A 16,676-nucleotide genomic window follows, 5' to 3' on the forward strand; every position below is an offset into this window, starting at 1 on the left:
TGGTATTTTTACCTTCTTTTGTAATTACTGTTTGGTCTCAAGTCTTCAAAATATTTGACCTCTACACTGTATGACACCAAATCACAGCTGAGACAAAGTGCTACACTGTATCTGTGGAATGTCCACTGTTAAAAACACTTTTAATTTAGATTATTCATGAATATGTCACCACTCAGAAACACATTTTGTCATGTAGTCATTATTCCTGCTGCTGTGAAAGCAGTTATTTCTTCTGAAAGTATGCGATCTCTTTTTGGACTTGAAGCCAAAATCTCCTGTTACTGAATGTATTCCAGTTTGCTTAGTTCTGAAATGTATAATAATATACAGTACACTAACAAGGCCATTGAACCTTGCCTGCCTTTAAAGTATTTGGTATATCCAAAGAGATAATTTACTATGCCCCCCCCCCCCCCCCCCCATTTCCTACTTTCTATTAGACTGACAGAGCTCAGACATCTTCATTATGGATGTGCGATGATGTGACGCAGATGTTAGGTAAAATCCTTTGTATAGGAAAAAAGTTATCTGAGCTGCATATAGTCTGTAAAGCCAAAACTGTTAGAATCAGTTTGTAAAAGGCTGAGTATTAATTAAGATTAATTAAGAAATCAAAATCTGTTTTCCATCACGCTAAAGCTTCTCACTGATTGCCTTTCTATATGTGCTGAAGTTTAACTCTCCATCTCCTCCTGTTACAGACTTTACCAACAGCTTTAACTAGTCTGTAGTGGTAATCAGCCAGTTCGTGGACCTTGCTGAGCTCTTAATACTTCCCTTGTACATACTGTATAGTTACTTTGTAATATCACTTCACCTCCTTTGACTTTTTGCACATTTTGTTGTGCTGTCAAAAGTTTGAAAATGCATTCGGGGATTTATTGTCTCTGAGGATTTGGTGAAAGTACGGCAAAGTCTAGTATTCACCACCTGTCTTTCATTTGAGCTTAACTGGCATTGTCAAATTGTGATTTAATTAATACTTGGGCTTTTCAATCATTTCTCTATCTCAGGCCTTTTTGTAGATAATTTCTCTTGCTAGCAAAGCAAATGCGTGGATTTCTGGCAGCGATTAGCAATTTAGTCATATTGTGTATCGTAGAGTACCACTTGTACAGAACAGGGAACAGGTGATTCACATGTATGCCCACAATATGCCCTAAAGCCCCACTGCTTTGCTTGTATGATGAAATAACTAAAGATAAGGTTTTTGAAAATATGAACATATTCGGAACCTGAGGTTATTTAGTTCAAATGAAAAATGATGGGTGAGTAGTTCAAATTAATTAATTTTGCCTGTCATTTTTTCTTTCCATTTGATTGCTACATTTGCTTTATGCTTTAATATAATTGGTGCTTTGGTAGATGTCAAACTAAAACACAAATCTAAATGAAAAGCATTTTCAAATCATTTTCTAGCACAACGGCGTAAAGGGCTACATTGCTAAAAAAGCCCAACATCATTATTATACTTCTTCCTTGTCGCTTTGCATAATATTTGTCATCCAATTAATGCCGGTGTTTGAATATGCAAAGCGCTCAAAATGCTCGGAGGCAAAATTTCCTATAAAATTTGGCCATGGCCTGTGTCATAATTTAAGTCTGTATAGATTGCACATGTTTTGCACATGCATTGAAGTATGTTTCAAGTGTTGTAGGTGAATGTCCGCCTCATTCAAAAGAAGAAGAAAAAAAAAATGGCGCAAACATATGGTGATTTTTTTTTTCTCCATGTTGACGAAGCATGCATTGAACCTTTTGATGAAGATGACATAAAGCTCAAGTCGGATCTCACAATCCTCCTCTGGCAGTCTTTTAAGTCTTCTACTGATAATATGATGCTGCTTGCCATAGGCCACATACAGCTGCCAGACACTAAGACTTAAGCTCCCGCTAAATCCCCTGACGGTGCTTGTAATGTGGCACACAGTTTTGAAGGAAATGATGACTGTGTTTATTACAGATCTCGCCAGTTAGCAAAGCACCATTGAGTTTACAGAATTGTATGGAGGCTGGTGCACACAGGCCAACACTTTTAAACATGAGTTGAGTTTAGTGCCCCAACATGGTGAGGACTAAAATTACATTTTGATACCAACGTGTTGGTCTACTTCTGAAGGTAGCCGATGCGTACATGCCTTGTAATGTAACAAGATAAAGTTAATGGGTGTGTTTGGATTCTTTCTGCATGTAAATCACATGTTTTCATAATGTAACACTTTACGTTTTTGCCAGGTAAAATGGCATTTTCCTGATCTAGAAACCATTAATTCCTCCAGATCAGCTACTTTATTTTATCAATCAATCACACGACCTTCTTGTATTGTATTAAACTCACAGTAGTGCAGTTTGTAAGTTGGTTAACAAATGTTCATTGGAGATGGTAGATGAGCTTCTTTGTTTAATATTTTCACATAATAGCCAATATGCAAGACTTTCATACGTGGATGTTTGGGGACAAGAATGTATGGCTTTTTTATTACCGTAGTTCTGGAAACACATTGGGGTCTAGAAGATGTATGTATTATGATAACAGTATAATGCTGTTAATGGTGACTATGTAAAGTGCCAACACAAGCACTATTTGAAGTTGGTGATGCATTTCTCCATGTACTAAAGTTTCAAACATTCACCTTTAGATATTATCACCACCATTAAAATCAAATCCCAATGTTCTACTGGATGTAGTTTGAAAGGCACAAGCAAGATTGTATTGTCCTTTTCAATAAACTCACTGTAAATGAAAACTGCTGTTGTGTATTTTGTTTGTGGGTTTTATAACCACAGATGGAGTTAGAATATTGTAATACGCATGCTTACTTTTTGAAGCAGATCTGGTTAATCATTGTAAATCTGATGCAAATCTTCCACAAAGTGGTTCGCTATTCAGTGGTTCTTTTCGTTCAACACCTGTCCTATTCTTATGGGTAAATTAAAAGCCACTCTCAATCGGCTCTGATCTCACTGGCAGTTAAACCACAATTAGTGTTTTTAATTGTGCTGATTTGTGTCAAGCTTTTGTTTTCTCCTTGCTCAAAGCAGCTCTTCCTTTTGTTCTGGAGAAATTCCCATGCCTTCCTGGCCAAAGAGAGAAGTGGCATCGTTTGACAACTGAGTAGCAAGATTGCTTGTTAAAACTCCACTCTAATTTGCCTATGTGTGCAACACGACTGTGTGAAATCTTTTGGGACAAGAAACCCTTGTGTTGTTTACCGGCTGATGCTTTTGTGGGTGGGTTTGCTTCCCCGTCACCCTGCCACATAGCAGGTTAAAACATGACCTCTCCCCTGTCACCTCAATCTAGTAGTCCCTGAAGAGGTGCACCTCAACCCCGCAGCAGCTGCCACTGCACAGCACCGTGTTACATCTGACGATGGAAGACGCATAGCAGCGGTAACCATGGACACCAGGAAAATACAAAATAACTTCCAACACAACTGAATGCTACAGGTGACAAAACCACATGTGCTGATTGAACTATTAGGCTATCATATATATTATTCATATTAAGCTAAATTTAAGTGTCAGTAACATTTAGAATAAGCCAATAAAGTTAAGTTCAAGATAATTCTGCCTTGGTGACACAATTGGCAGCATGAATCATGATTAATTTTTTATCCTCCTGTGTTAACTTATAGTCTGCCTTGGGAGTCACTGAACACAAATACGTGTGTAATTGGGCTTTATGTAGGTGTCACCTGTTGTATTCATAAGCTAATTGGCATACTCATTGTCATCCTTACACATTCATCAACAGATCGAATTTCACACATCCCAGCTTTTGTACGGCAGTGGCACGTGTCATCTGAGTGCCTCCTAGATTACAGCCCATTAGTTCATTGTGCATTATATCATATTGCTGTAATTTGAGGAAATATCCAACAAACGTGTTATGTAAGATTCTGTGGGTGCAGAAGCGTGCCAGAAAGGGCCACCCACAGGTCACCTGCGCTCCCCTTTAAATATGGATGGGCGTCATAGCAGGGATCAGTGTCACCCCGCACGCGTCTGTGAATGGAAGTGCCTCAGGCAATCATGGAGAAACTTATATGAGGAGAAATTCGGCAGATGGATGAGGTGTTTTTAGGGGAAAAACCAGACCTATTTAGGCAGCTGGCCTGAACTTGTTGGATGATCGGGGGCCAGATGTCAAGGTTAACCCCTCAAACTCCCCAGGGGATCAGACCACACCCACTCCTCCAACTCAGGACTCTTTGTTAGATAGTTAACTCATCTGAATAGGTGCTTGAGATAAATCAGGTGTCAAACGTGCTGCAGATCCCGGCGTTGTGCATTGTATTGATGGTATTGTCTTCCTCTGATAGCTGCCACGCGTCTGGTATCAGGTGAACAAAGCCAGATGACAACCATAGGGGAAGGAGGGAATCTGTTAACACACAGCAGCTAATATGTGTGGAAGGATTCACACTAGAATACTTAAGTTTTTAATGATCCTTACTCATTACCCATTTTTTTTGGTTTCACAGACTTTTATCAAAACCTCAGATAATACAAGCCAGTGAATCATTGTTAAATTTAGCAGTGAGGTGCTGGTTTTTAAAAACAATTTAGAGGTGAAGTGTAGGCCAGAGCAGGAAGCATCAGGCCCTCTGCATGAACTGTACGTCCTGCACGTCCAGGCCAGCCCTGCTTACTCAAACATAGTATTTTACATACTTTCTTTTTATTTTTATGCACCCATATCTGAATTTTAGATAGATCGGAAAAAATTACATGCTTATGCGTCAACATTTCTACTTCAGATAAAGACCTGAGCTCCAACAGCAGCACAGTGGAGAGGCAGTGGTCAGGAGTCAGGTGAACTGGCACTAAGACAGCTCTCACTTGAGCTCAGTCTGTGTTTGACATGTTACAGCTACTCCTTCCTCAGTTATTTGGGTTTGAAGTTATTTGAGTTATAGTAGCCTGGTTGTTAGTAGGAGTTTGTGTTGTTATTGATACGTTTTTTTAGCGTCATTTATTTTATTTTCAATCTAGCTAACTTATAACGTTAGCTAGCTAACCCAGTTTACTTCATCACATTTTTACTGTTAGCTACCTACCGTAAAATTAAACAAGAAATAATTTACCTAGAACTCAAGTAACTTATTGGTACTGATACTAATATTGTTCTGCATCAAACTGTACAATATTTGGCTGTAATGTTAAGGTAGCGTTAACGTTTCTGTAATGTTGCTAACCACCGTTAGCCGTTAGCTAGCGTGCTAATGTTTTAGAGCTGGTTTGCAGGTAGTTGTTGCTAGCACGCTAGCTAGACTGTTATTAATGCTAGCTTGGAATAGCATTACCCTATTAAATAGGCTTAATGCAATGAAAACGCTACTCCACACAGTTAACAAGCATAATGAAATGCAAATTGACGAGTTAATTCTCTCACCGGTTTATTAAATGGAGATCAGAGCATAACTTCATCCAGTAATATCACTTTTACTCAAGTCAGATCACCGTGTGTGAGACCCTGTTTTAGACTTGGATATTTTGTGCTCTCTGCAGGCCTGGATGTTTTGAGGAACACTTCGAGCTCGTAGCACCACAGAAAAAGCTTGGAAACATGAGCTGCCAGCAGACCGTGGGTTTGGAACCACAGTGAGGTTGTAGAGGGATCACGAGTATGAAAGCAGTTAGAAACTTGAACCGATTACCCCATTTTGTTATTATACAGTGACAATATAACAGTGAAGAATTACATATAATCATGATCAAGCAGAAGATTACATAGTAAAAGCTATGTTGTACTCAGAAACGTCTTAATAATTGAACTTTATGTATCCCACATATTTCTTCTGCATGGAAGGTTGTTAAATTTCCTCAAACCTACAAAAACCTATCATTGTGTGTATTGTTATTGCTGTGGGTTAATATGCTAAGTTCACTTTTAACTATGATTTGTGATCATCGCAGCAGGATAACTCAGCAGCAGGCGGGCCGCTCGCTGCCAGCATCGAGCGCAGTTGTAGTTTGCAGTGGATAGATCACATTAGAACTTCACTGCTATAGCTCAGTAAAGCCATGCTAAAACTAGAGTAATACAATCAATCAATCAGTCATCTCCTGACTTCACAGCACAGGAGAGCTCTGCTGGAATGCTGCTAAGCTGCAGATGTACCAGCCAAATTACTCCAGAGGGGAATTACCAGGCCATAAATCCAGACGTCAGGAGGATGGCTGTAGCCTATTTCACGGTAAAAAATCCATGCAACTTGTTTCCATTACCTTCATAAAGAATGTCTCGCTGTGCAGGGCTCAAACTTATCGCTGATGACAGATCTAAACATGTTTGCATCCAAACACAACCTGAAATCACGGGCACTTTAAACAAAACATCATGAGAATCTGCTGCAGTCATTCACCATGTCCTGACAGGTCCTGTAAAATGAATGATCTGGGACATGACAAACTGTGAGAGCAACCAATAATCATCTCTTGCTCATTCATAGTCTTCTGTAAATCTGAGGCATGCTGCAGCCTGCAGGTTTGTACCTCTCTTTACATATAAGCTTAGTTTCTTATCATTAAGTGATGTAACAGGCTCATTCAGACTAACATTTTCATCCTCAAGTGTTACCTGCATTTGAAGATCCATCATCATTACATGTTTGTTATCGGATCTAATGGCTTTAGTGAAAACACAGGGTCCTTTCACCTATTTTATTTGTGCAATTCTCATGTAAGTAGAAGGCAAACAACAGACATACAGCCTAGTCAACACGACACAGTAACCACTGGCATCAGATCGTTGGCAGGGACTGGGCTTCATTATTGCTAATTAAGATGTATAAATACGCTGTCTGGCACTTGACGTGTCGTTTGCAGTGGGCCTTTTTTTCCCATCAAACTCAAAAAGTGCCAAGGTAGACAAGGTGAGGGCACGAGTGCTGGTAGTGATGCTGCAGTGTGTACTCTGTGGGCACATTTCGGCTCAGCTGGCATACATCTGACTGATGCCTTCGGCTGCCAGCAGCTAAACAAGCCCAGGTTTGAGGGGAGCGTGTTGTAAATTTGGGCCGAGCTCAGTGAAGTCTGCCAATGTCTTTGAGTGTCTGGCTTCACTGTCTCTCATACAGAGCTCCTTGTTGAGTTGCGCTCTCTGGTCATCTTACAGATGATGGCAATGGTCAGTTTACAGTAATCGACATGGCGAGGAGGATGTGACATCACTGGACACTGTACTAATAGACAGTACTTACCTGTTACTTCAGTGAATCAGGAACACCGCCTGTGTTTTTTTTTTGGGGCTAAGTTAGACTTAAGTTGGATATCATCTGTCATCTCCATATTTTTAAATCAAACAAATTTTAGAGTATTATGTTTGAAATAGAAAACCAAAAAGTTTGTAGAAAAAAGGCTTCGTTTGATAGAGTTGTGCTACGCCACTATGTAGTTACCACCTGCCTGTACTTGAAGATTGCTGTATGTAAGTCTTTAACATCAATCAATAAATCAGTCAGTCTATATTTATATAGCGCCAATTCCTAAACGCTATCTGAAGACACTTTTCATATAGGGCAGGTCAAGATCATACTCTTTAATAAAGAGAGACTCAACGATTCAACCAGAAATCAAGTAAATCTTTGAGAAGTACTGCCATCCTGGCTTTCAATGTGTCGTTTTGTGTTAGTCTCAATGTCCATATCCATTGTCTGAATATGATTCAGTTTAGGGCAAATCTTCAGCATCTCAATAAAATGCTTACAGGACCACTTTGTAATGTAGTTTGATAAGATGTGTATGTGTGTATTTTCTTACAGTAAAATGGTAAGTGAGGCAAGTGTAATAATGGGTTTGCTCATTGTTGGATATTCAACATGGTTGTTGTCTCCTTAGATGAGGACATGAAATAACCACACAAGGGTGCTGAAACTACACAACATTAAACGCTCTTTCTCTCAGTGATCACACACCTGTTAGATCTTAAATGTTAAGTTTACATCTGAATACTTAAAGCACATTGCTTTAAGCCCTCCCCAGTTTTGATTCATTCTTTTTATGTTTTGATTCCTTTTATTTATTTTTTACCCTGATTAGCATGCTGTATACTTTGTGACTTTTTCCTAGCCCACGCTCATCTAGATGGGCCAGGGATTGAAGCCAGTGGTCACGGCCCACTTATTTCAGCATTTTACCTGTTTATTTCAGAAAGCATTAGGTGTTGGTTACCAGTAAAGCCACATGCTGAACACTTGTAGTTTGTAGGGAGAGAAATTGCTCCACATTTGCAGTAATGGGAATAATGATGGGAATATTCCGCTTTCAGAAGGGACATTTGGATGTAAATCACCATATTACGTGCGCTTCGTTTATTTTGATAATTGTAGACAGTGTTGGTAGAAACAACATATACATCTATATACTGCTTCTACCAAAGAGGTGATGATTTGAATCTTTTTTCTGTTTGTTGCTCATTGTAGACATGTAGTATGTGACTAAGGACTCACACTACAGATTTATCCTGACAAATGGGGGAGAAATCTGGCGTGTCTGGTAATAATAGGAGTTTACAGATCCAATCTTAAATGTCCAGATCTGCTCACAGACACATCGGAGCCACCTGGATCATTTCAAACACGTTTGATATGTAGGATTTAATTCAGGATAATAACGTCAACACTTTCCGAGCCAGACCACAATAGCCAATGAGAGAGACAAGTCTAAGAGATGATGGAACGTTTTGAGCAGCTGATAGTGTCACCAAGCAACAGCATACATATATCCTATATATCCTTGACTAGTATGCTAAGGCTTGCTAATGTTAGCACACTACTGTTGACTGATATTAAAACTGACTGTTAAAATCTTACCTCCAGTTCTTGCTGAAGAACAGACAACCCATGTTGGCTACGTCTCCTTGATCATTTTTTCACCCAGACTCGTCTAGCCTTCTGCAATTGCATTAGCAAGTTGCGTCACATTAGTCTCTGTTTTGTTTACATTCGCTTCCCTATTAGATCACATAAGATCACTCGAGTTGAGGTGGTGGACCTGTAGCATGTGATGCCCCATTATTTACAGAATTTGTGATGTTTGAGCTCAGAGAGAAGACCATCTGTGAAGATTCTCCACGTGTATGCGATGCAACCCGATGTCAAAATCGGTCGGGATTTTGAAACTCCTGTAGTGTGAGCCCAGCATCATTTAGCAGCACTGTGTCTGCTAACAGCATTCTCTCTGCCTTTGTTGCAGTTCAAGTAGCTTCACCAATGAAAATCGATATTGTTTAGTCCTCTCATTCTAGACATAAGATTTAAAATTTAAATGTAATATCTAGTGTAGAGTTTGATGCCTTTATTTTGCTATAGGTCAGTGACATGATTTGTATCTTTGTTATATTTTGGGATTTATTGGGATTCTCCATGTACAAGTTTTTGCCCAATAATTTAGGATTTGTCTTGCATGTGAGCTGGATATGTGTGAATCCTAACTAATGTGGCAAGTACATTACTGTAAATGAGGGTCACTGAACAAAGCCCGTTATTCCTCTGCGGTGACTAATTAGAAAAAGAACAATTAGCCAATTGACCAATTAATAACAATCCGCTAATCTACAAAAAGTGATCGTCAGGAAAGATCTGTTGGTGTTCCTACGCCGTGAAAAGAGAAGCTCCATGGGCGTTCTGCACCAGACGAGATTTAAAAGGTCTTTAATCTAATTAATCTGAGATAAATAATGGTTTATGCTATTACAAATTGCTCATAGAGAGGATTACAATACCATAAAATACAAGGTAATAAGTTTTAATGAAAGGAATTGAAATATCTTTCTCTGGCCTCATTCCCTCTCTGTCTTTCTTTCATTCTCTTTTTGTGTGATACACAGTAAGTGTAAATCATCTACAGTCCCATTAGCACAACCACAGCACAGCCTGCTGATAACCATTTCCCATGTGAACATGTCATATGTGCAGTATAAACGGACATCAATTTCCCTTCAATTTACATTTATTCTCAGTTAATATGTGCACGTTCACATATACTTACTGATGAGATATGTCTGTCCTTAAAAGGTATAAACTAAATGTAAGTAAAAGCAAATGTTTCAGGAAGTAATCTGTGACCTGCGTTCAGTGCAACTTTTTTAACTGATGAATAAAATTCTTCAGTGCTTGTCAAAGGCGTACAAAAATAAGAATCCCGTCCTATATAAACCCTATAATACAGAAAACCACATGCCTTCATAAATCTCAAGTGCACCAGTCATGGTGTGTTTTTTAAACACAAGTTCACTGCAAATAATTGTGTAGCACTTCTCCAAACATCTCAGAGGGTGTTACCAACACTGTGCTCTTGGCCATATGGACTATCATCATTAGGACTTTGCGTGTTCTTTTTCTGGCTTCCAATATTATGAAATGTCTCCACTGTTTTCAAAGTGTCACTCAGCTGCATGAAGGCCCATCAAACCTTGGCTGGGGAGAAGCTTGCAAGCCTCTACAGACTTCTTTGTAGGGGGGTAAAATGCTTGCAATTTGCAAGTGAGATGAGTTGTCAAGCTTTGGAGACATGCAGGTGGCTCAATTTGTCTCCTTGTTTTGATACAGCTGAAGCAGGGAGTATTGGCAAAGTATTGGTAAAGCTCTGCAAGTCGTTGTGAGTTCAGGGAGTGCTGCAATCAATTATGTCGCGCAAGTTTTGACACGTAACATTATGCTGTCACTCCCTCAGAGAGATGACGTTGATGTTTTCTATTCTTTTAATGTTATTGCTGGCTGTCTGTTGCTCTTGATGCCGACAGCAACAAAGATGGTCAAGTACAATTGATAAAAGTTAGATCAGGAATCCACGAAACAGTAGTTTAATGCGGCTCTTGATGTTTCCATCAACACAAAGGGTTTGACTTCTCTTAACTTGTAAGTTATGCATCCACTTAAGGGTTGTTAAGTCTGTGGAAAGACAAACAAATGAGACATTAAAGTAATAATCCATGACATTTTCATATAAATAAATGTCCGTTGTGTTGCTCTCCGACACGACAGCTTTAAGACAATCATGAAAGAGCTGCAGTATGAATTGCTTTTGTTTTGTTATTACTTTCGAGTAAGTAGTAGTGTCTTTAATAGAAAAAATCCCTGACATAGTTAGCATAACCACCCACAGTCTATTTAACTGGTTCACAAGAGAAAACAATGAAAAAAGAAAACAATAACCCCATATATTACCACAGTTTCACATTATTTTGATTTGTTGCTTTTGATTGGACTGTTTTTTGTCATTACTAGCCTTAGAACGAGGAGATGGGTGTTGGGGAGACAGCAGTTGTCGAGATGTTGTTAGGCTAGGCGGTGGTTCGTCTGGGGGTACGAGTTTGGAACATGCAGTCCCCTCTCCTGGAGCGGTGAACCAGAACCAAGTGGAGTGAGGCTGGCGGGCCACAAGAGCGCCATTGTTCTTCACATTAATCAAACTGAGGAAGGGCAGGTAGCATTTCCCTAGCCCACCCCACATGCACACCCTGCCAACCTCCATGAATGGACTGCTTTTTTAGCTGGCAGCGATTGGCCATCGGAGCTCCGAGAGGATGTGTGTCTGTTTAATTAGTGTGATGAGCTCAGCGGAGTTTATGTGCAGTGTCGGACACCAGGTATTAACCCCTCGAGTTTGACCCTGCGAGGGGGGCGGCCGACCTCAATCTTGACATCTCTTTCTTTCCACTGTTCTCACTTTCCTTCTCTTCATTAGAAGAAGACAGATTAGAAAGGCGAAAGCAGACTGGAGGAGGGGGAGACTGATCCCAACCTCAGTTTTCGTTTTTCACCAGCCCCTCTTTGTAGGCTCTCCCTCAGATGAAGAAAATAATTACTGCCATGATACTTCTAATGACGCTGTCATTAGGATGCGGAGTTGTGGTCTGCTGCAGTGCGAAAAGTTGCTCCCTCCCTTCACTGAACACATGGAGCTTCCCACAATTTTAAAAGCCTTTTCACTCAAATGGTATCACTTGTATGAGCAGACATATGTTTGGTGTTGTGATTTCTTTTGCAGGTTGAAGTACAGTGGAATCTGTTGTCAGTGTCACTTAAATTATCACAGAGTTATTCAAATGAACCCCCTAGACAAAGGAATTATCTAGATAGTGAAAGACGCATTCAACACCACAATTAAAGCTGTGGTGTTCTTCACTTTGTACCATAAACAGCCACATAAACGGCACATACTGTAGATCATCCAGTGGCAGCTGCCTTACATGTGCTTTGGATGTAAGAGTGCAACGTGTTAACATCACCCAGGGGCACTGTTTTCTAATTCCTTTAACCACAGCAGTGTTTTCCTAACAGCGTCAGCTGGCAATTAAAAACCATGAAAAGATACGAAAACATTCTTACCATGCCAGACGCACTTTCCACAAAGGTAAAACAACCACTTCAGGCACAATCAAAGCTTAGGATATCATCCTTTATCGGATTATGCACTTTATTAGTTCAGTGGAACAAACACAAGCACTTGAGGGGCATCTGCTTTAGTATTATAATTTTGCTCACAGATGGTTAGTTTATGCAAGGGCAATTAATTAGTAGAACAGTTTTCTGTCTATCTGATATTCTGGCTAATGGTCCAGAGAAAGTGTCATGGTCAAAAGTGACGTGGTCAATACATGCCCAAAAGTTAAAGGGCACTTGGAGGACACTTCCACTGATGAGTTATGGTAATGATTTAGAAAACTAGTCTGGATTAATTCAATAAATGGCTAATTTGTTAAACCATCTGGCAATCATTTAAAAGCTTTTAGCTCATGTGGCCCAGTCCAGCTAGGGATTTTTATAGGATTACAGCATAAGGACATCCTATAAGCACATTATGCAAGCAAGTGCAATACATGCCAGAGTGAAAGGTAAGGAAAGAAGTTATTTTTGTCGGAAAATTCCTCAAATCCATAGTAAAATGAGCTTTTAATAATTAAATCTTTTCGTTTGATGAACATAGACATTTCACTTAATTTTTCATTCTACTAGAACAAGCAAAAACTGAATCCCAGTTTTCTTTCAAAGAGTGATTCAGGCTCGGGGTTGTATTTATTAATATCACCCTTGCTACCAAGGGAGTGGGGAACAAAGAACGGGAGTCACAGCATGTCAGCTCTCTAAAAGGCAGTGTTTGCTGCACCCCCTCTGAAAACACTTTATTAATTGGATTTAGATATTTGCAAAATGATCTATTTAATGGGATTACCACTCGTATAATGATCTTATTTATGAGGGAAGCAATCCAAGCTTTGGGGCGGGCTGATAATGCATTTCCAGCTCTTTGGTAGTTAATGTTGTGTTACAAGGGAAGATAAAGTTGAAGCCCCATTGTAAATGAATAGGTAAGTTAGCCCAGTGAAATGGAGCTGGTATGGTGGCAGGTCAGACGGGCTTGAGTGGCCGCACTCGCATTCCAGAGGCCTGTCTGGACTGTAGGCTCAGACCTGCTGAACTCCTTACAAGTTCAAGGCAGACGTAAAGAGGGAAGGAGGAGGGAACGGAGAGAGATAGAGTCCCCCCACCTCAGCAGCATAATGGCCCATTCTTACATCTTTATCCACCTCAATATCTCGCTGAAGCTTTTACAGACCCTGTTTCCACTTAAATGCCTGGAGGTAATGTCCTACCTTTTCCTCTCCTCTCCTCTCCTCTCCTCTCCTCTCCAGAAAAATTGATTTAATCTTGTCAACAACAACGGTGTTGGTGTCAGAAAAGTATAAGAAATAAGCTAGAACTGATGTATGTACACACATGTTGGGTAAAATAACACAAAGAGAACATTTGCAGTTGTTTATTGTAGCGCTTTAAATGGATGTTTCATGTTTGCCAAGACATATAAGCTGTTGGATGTTTTCCCTCATGGAGGTTTTAGCTTTGTTTTGTATCTTTTCATGTAGAGTTGAGCCACTAATGCAAAAAAAAAAAAAGTATATATGTAAATGCACTTCTTTTCTGCAGAGGACACAGACTTTAAAACATTACCATTTCAATATAACATTTGATTTATATGTGTTTAAAAAAATAGGTTATAATCTTTTACTTTAAAAGGATGTATTCTCAAATGAGATTATGCTAATAGACTGTAATTTGCATAAAACGGGTGGAAATGTTAAACCAGATTAAAAATTCTGAATATTTAAGAGTTTTATCCATGCTGTTAGTCAACAAATATATTCATTCTCCCGGAGAATATTAGAGCCTAAATGTGACATTGTGGAAAAACACAAACTGTGCTGCAGTTACCATCATCCACCCAAATGGGTTGTCTTACTTGTTTATTACTAATATCTACATCATTTTACTTGTGAAGTAAACTTTCTTTTATTCGTCCCATTTGTGCTGCTCAGCCCTGTGTGGTTTCAGGTCTTTTGAGCATTAGTCTCAGGTGAGGGCCAAGGCACAATGTGAGGCCTGCGACAAAGAGCACCCTCACAATCCTCCATTCAAGACATTAATCTGCAAACAAGTGTTTTTTTGTGTGTCTGAGTCTTATTTTCATCGCCATCAATTTAGTACATAGATTGAAAGTGATTCAGGTTGTGCTCTCAAATTCCACCCTCACAACCCCCCAGCTTCTACCTTGTCCTCTTCTCGGCTGGCAGGTTTGTTTTTTTTACAGTAAACATTGATGAGAAACTAACCATACAGGCCCTACTCTCACATTGTAAATCCATAACTATGTTATGTATGAGCTGTATATGCATCCCAGTGTACTATACACAGCTTTGAGTGTTTAACAATTTAATGTGTTATTTCATATTATTCTGATGCTTTAATTGGAATGGAAAAATAAAGTATAATTAACATGATCTAAAGGATAAAGTTAGTAATGTTTTCTAATTACATTAACACACTGAGAGGTTCTTGTAATTATAGGGAAAAATGTGAGGTTGTGTTTTTATATAAGAAAAATAATACAAAAAGTTTATGTTTTTTCATTAAACACCACATTTTCTGAAAATATTCCAAAATAAAAAAGGCCAGTATTTTCCCGCTAAAGCTTAGAACATATTAACTCATTCTGTAATTGTTCAAAATACTGTATCTGTAACCAAATACATTTTTTAAGGCACATAAAATACAAATGCTTAAAAGGTTTAAAATACAAATGCGAAGCATGCCTCAAAAAAATTTACACACACATTTAGCGTACACATGCCTGCACACACATTGCCACTGTCAGTACTGTACCTCTGAAAACTTATTTCCTTTCCTTTGAAACAATCTAATCTGGGAAATTAAACAGGAGCGCAAGACGCTCCATTAATTCAAATAAAATCCGTCCACTAAGAGGCCATTAATTGCTTATATAAATTATTCAGCATTCCACTCTGCCCATTTTAATGGCATATTGAAAATTAATAGTTTGTCATTTTGGAATTAAAGGACTATTGCACAGGCTTCTTGTTAATATTAGTATAGCATATTGCCCTAGGAACATTGTATTAACAGTACAGGCTTGAAGAGCAACAAAAATTTAGGTTAGATGATTTTTAGGCACACGAGGCTGCATCCTGTGCAATAAAAGTATTGGCTCCTTTAAGACAGGAAACTAGTGAGTCCGTATCAAATGAAGGATCAGATGTATTTACTCGAAACAGTGTTAAATGAAACATGCACATTTTATTGTGAGTGGTTCCATTTGTTTCACTTGTTCTTGTATTATCCTATAACACATGTCATTGTGGAAAAATGGAGCCATAAACACTTGATAACCTTAACTGACTTCCCTGAGGCCACCCCTGCAGTGAATCAAATGTATAACAGCACTGCAGCCCTTGTTTGTCATGCACTGCACACTGCCCCTTGTGGTGCACTACAAACTGAGATTGAGATTGTGACTTGGCAGCAAGATCCTCTCTTTGCCCCGAGGCGTAGACATTTGTACTCTCATTTATTTATTGGTTTATTTGAAAAGCTTTGCTATTGTGAACTTTGGATATGTTTTTATTTTCATTTTGTCTCGCTATAAAACGGTCCAGAGTGATATTTCTTCCATCTGGCAGCGGCCCTCCCTGTGACAGCTTTTCTGCGTTATGGTTTAGAGTTAAAATTATCATTACAATATGTTATGCAAAAGAATCCGTCTCATAATAGCTGGGTCAGGAAGACCCTGTATTAAATTAGTGTGAAAACTTGACATTCCTCTTCCGCCTCATAGTAAATTTGTGAGGCCTTTAATAGACTGCAGATGTCTGTGTGTCCTTTCTTCTTTATCAAGGAGTTATTACTTTCTAAATAATTGTTCAACGGTTTACTCTTAATGTATGTATGAACCCTGCCTATTTGACCTGTACTCAGTTTCTTTAATTGAGGCAAACACATAAGACATATTCGCCATATTATGTCTGTTCTGAAGTTCCAATTTTGTTGATATAGATTTATGAAGTGTTGGCGACTGAGGTCACTGCCCTATTAGAGATTTATGAAATGCCCATGAGGGACCATTATTCAAGCTCAATAAATCATGCCAACCACTTTTCTTATAGTACAATGTGCCCTAAGACAGATTAAATGCATCTCTTGGCTCTGAGTCGGAAGCGATGTGCAGTTTTTCTGTTTAAGAGGATTCCAGGTCATCGGCTTGGAAGCCATTGCCACATTTGTCAGAGCAGAGTCATCATGAAATTAATTTTTGGTTTGACTCATTTAATCACAAAGCATTTATGTTTCTGGATCTTTTGTTCTGAATGTGGTGGT

This window comes from Pempheris klunzingeri, chromosome 12, assembly GCF_042242105.1.
Source record: "Pempheris klunzingeri isolate RE-2024b chromosome 12, fPemKlu1.hap1, whole genome shotgun sequence".
Taxonomy (NCBI): Eukaryota; Metazoa; Chordata; class Actinopteri; order Acropomatiformes; family Pempheridae; genus Pempheris; species Pempheris klunzingeri.